This window comes from Coturnix japonica, chromosome 4 (assembly GCF_001577835.2).
Source record: "Coturnix japonica isolate 7356 chromosome 4, Coturnix japonica 2.1, whole genome shotgun sequence".
NCBI classification, from domain to species: Eukaryota; Metazoa; Chordata; class Aves; order Galliformes; family Phasianidae; genus Coturnix; species Coturnix japonica.
The window spans coordinates 16134667-16138658 of NC_029519.1; the positions used below are offsets into that span (position 1 = coordinate 16134667).

The window sequence follows — 3992 nt, forward strand, 5'->3', positions numbered from 1 at the left end:
CTGAAAGATCCTACATGGTTTTTGGAATTATAACTGTCTCTAGCACCAGCAATATGCAAGAGCTCTGGCTTTGTGGAAGACTTGCCCTGAAGATGGGAAAATAGATCCTTCTCAAAGGATCTGCTGTGTCTTGTTCAGACAGTACCTGGGGAAAGAACCAAGTCTCCAGAAAATGCTGGACCGTTCTGGACTATTGCTGTGCAGTGTCTTGCCTTTGTGCTAAAGCTGCAGGGCCAGCTAATGTCCTGTACATGTAACAGATGATTGGAGAAATGTTCAGCCACCTGTGAGGAGTTGAATGGGTGGGGGGCTGTGGAGGAGCATTGGGTGCCTCAATATTAAGTCTAGGGCCTTGCCCGCTAAGGGTAAGTAAGGACATCTTACAGATGCACTTTATTTTTTTATCTCTGTAGCTATGGTTTGTTTCTAATGTTAGCAGAGCTTTGTCTTAAAGCCCACAATAAGGTACTGTTGAATCTGCAGGGGAAAAGCAATGCATTTTCTTATCTATAGTATAATTTAAAATGTTGTAAATATTTTGTGATTTGTATTGAATTTGAATATGAAAATGTAAATAAAACTATATTCTGATGACCTCCTTTTGGCTGACGTGAAATGTTGCTTACTAGCTCTTGTGTGGAATCAGATGCACTTCTCAGGTTTGCCCTGTCCCACAACTCTGAGACTCATTGAGTGTTGTGAAGCCAAAACAGCAGCTCCTGCTTGAACCAGTATAAAGACCATATAAAACCATAAAGAGTGCTAATTATGTGCAGGCTGCTTCAGTTGTGTGGGCTGAAACTTTACCGAAAGGCGGGAGCAGGGTAGCTGTACTCTATATAAAGGAAAAACAAGCGCTATAGGGCAGGCTGCTAAGGCTGAATAGCCAATTTAGCGTGCTGGGAGGGCAGGGGTAAAGCCTGTTTTTCTTTGCTGTGATGTTAGAGGATTTGACAACTTTCTAACTGTATCTAATTTGGCAGTAGGTACAGCCTTGTATTGCTGACTGACAACGTGGAAATAAAGAAATGTTACCCAACTGAGTTGGCCGCAACCCTCTTTTTGCAGGCTTCCAAATCAAGTCCAGGAAGCATTGGTTGGTTATGAGCTCAAAATGTAAATCTGAATACAATCTGATCTCTTGCTGAAGCTTTATCTTGCTTGTAGATGTGATTATCTTTCTATTCTACATCTGAAGCATAGAGCAGAGAAGGGAGCTGCCAAGAGGTAAGTACACTACTCCAAATGCTTTAGTTTTATGTCTAGAAGCTTTATATGTTTGTGGGGTGTAAGCTGTAGCAGTAGAATTTTGTGGTAATAGTTTTGTGAAATCATGTCAGACTTCTGTGTTTAACAGGAACAAAAATTGACCTCAATAAATAAATAAAATTCAGACCAACTCAATGCATTGAAAGTTGCTTTGGCAACTTTGCAAATGTCCCTTTGGACTCCATTACTGTTTTCATCCAGTCCTACAGACTACAGTTGCTCTGCCCCGTAAGGGAAGCAGAAACAGATTCAGGCATCACCTCCCATGTTTGCTTACTGCTGCCATTTATCTCTCTCCCTTCAGAAAGCTCTGTTTTAGACACATAAACATTTATGTATTTTCAAGGGGTGACTGAGAAAACCTTCTTCTATCTCTGTAGGAGGGTAAGCCCTGCCACCAGATGCTCTATTGCTTTGCTTTCTTGTAAACCAGACTTTACATGGATGGGATTTTACCGTAAATTCAAACTTTAAAGTACAATTTTTTCTTCCGAAGGACAAAAAATTAAATATCACTCCAGAAATGTAGTTGTAACTGAGATTTTTCAGATAAGGGAAAGGCAAGCCTTGTGATGAGGCATATAAAGGCAATGTGAGTCAAGAGGGCAGCTGGATTTCCTATGAAACAGAGAGATTTTGTCCACCTCAATCTCTAGGCAGAAGGATCTGTAGCTGTCAAGTGGCCTAACGGTTGGACAGCATAAATGCCTACACATATGTCGACTGCATGATTTAATGAATTTTGCTCAGTGTTTAACAAGATGGCTAGCTTCTGCACTGGTCTATTTTCACCCAGGTTTAGATGGATGTTTTCCCTGTGCAGATCTGAATATTGTTCAGCTCCCCCAGGGGCATAATGGCTGGCATTTTGGAGTAGATGAAATCTACCGGCTTTGACTATTTAATTTTAGCTCTAAGGGAAACTTGAAACCAAATTGTGCTGTTCACCCACTGTGAATTAACAGCTATGTAATTCTCCGCAGTGGTTGTTAAACTGTTGGTTATACAAAGTGAAGCCAAACTGTTTACACAGCTATTTATCTATTTATATACACTTGGCTGTGGTTACTTGAGGGAAATCATTTACCATTTCCAGGAGGTCATTAGTGCAGTGAAAGAAAAATTCTGCGGCACTAAATGGATCTCTCTTGCTGTGGAATGCATTGATTAGACTGTAGGATGATTGTGTGCTGATTAAGAAAGAATTTAAGTATCTATAAATAAATCCCTCTTCACTCTGCGTCTTAGGAACCAGTGCCTGAAGGGATCACAAGAAAGGAAAGACCTTGAAACAGCAGAAGGGAGATCAAAGATGTTTTTGTTGTTACTTTTTAATAATCAGAACAACGAAGTTTGAATTTTACACTAGAAAGCAACATATGTCCTAACATGTCCAGCCTGTGTGAGATGCCAAAAGCCAAGATCTGGGTATGAAACGCCTAGAGCATTTCTCCCTGCAATTAGCATCAGTGTTAGAATGCCTGTATTAGATCCTAAGTAAGTGTTTCATATCCAAGGGCTTGGCTAATTGGGGAAAATTAAATGGTAAACACTCCCTTTGGGAGTGCTCTTAAAAGAGCAGCATCTGTGCAGGAACTGCTGTCAGCTCTGGTCAGTCTCCAGGAGCTGCTACAGCAGCAGCTCTTCTACTGATATCTGTTACTTCAGGTGGAGAGGGATTGTAGAGACGGCCTCAAAGAGAATCTGGTGACGTATTGTAGTTGTTATCTCATTATTATTTTGTCTGTATCAGTTACCACATTTGCTAATAACTTCTTTTTCCGCGTGGGGTTGCTGTGGGTTGCATTGGGGGCTGTTGGAAAGGCCATAGGAAAGAATGGATGAAGTTGAAGAAGTGCCAAGATTGAAATCTGTCATTAGTGCATGATGTGCACAATCTCTTTATAGAAATAACTTAAAGAAGAGGCTGAGTTTAAATGCACAGTGATAAGATACACAATCAATAAAGCTTTATTTTGGGAAAATTTTAGGAAGGTCCTGATTGATTTATTCTAGCATAAAACAGTAGTGCTGGTCTATATGTAGATGATCTGATGAGCTACTCTATGGCAAAAAATGTGTATGTTTGGTGGCCCTGCTAGGCAGGGGGGTTGGAACTACATGATCCTTGAGATCCCTTCCAACCCGGGTCATTCTGTGATTCTGTGAAATGACCAAGCTTTTGCAGACAGGCAAAAACACAGAGCCCCTGTGTCAAACTGTTGTCAAGTCACCCAAAACATCCATGATACTCTAAGTGAGCTTATAATTGTGGTGGATGATAGAATCAAGGAGGCAGAGCATCATCATGAAGTGTAAATAGGTGGCAGTGGCAGTGTCTGCTGCTCCCCCACTTGGGGTTGAGATGTCGGATGAGGTGATGTGTGTGGGCAGTGTGATAGGGCCAGGCATTTGAGTGTTTCTTTCTGCACAACAGGCGCACATAGGGCTCCATACAGGCTCCCACAGCAGGCTGGGGAGACTAGAAAACAAGTGTGAACACCAAACAAAGCAGCGTTCTTTGGCGATGAATGCCTGATGTTTGGCCAAACTTAGACGTGCTTTTTTGACTGCTGCGAGGGAGTCAAGACTAAAATCGCTTTGTGAGGAGCCTTTCAGGCCTAAGGCCGAGGCCTGGCCCCGCGGGGCCTACCGGGAGCTGTAGTCTGAGGCTCGGAGGGCTCCGGTCAGGACTACGGCTCCCATGGCGCCTCGGGGCGGCG

At 42.5% G+C, this 3992-nt stretch overlaps 1 protein-coding gene across 2 annotated transcripts in view; it reads left to right on the forward strand.

Moving 5' to 3' along the window:
• The window catches only part of RNF128 (ring finger protein 128), a 27017-nt gene extending 26418 nt beyond the window's left edge, over positions 1–599 (forward strand). For both annotated transcript variants that reach the window (XM_015860738.2, XM_015860737.2), the window contains exon 7: positions 1–599. This exon is cut by the window's left edge and continues 833 nt beyond it. The gene's annotated coding sequence lies outside the window, so the exon portion shown is untranslated.
• The last annotated feature ends 3393 nt before the right edge of the window (positions 600–3992 follow it).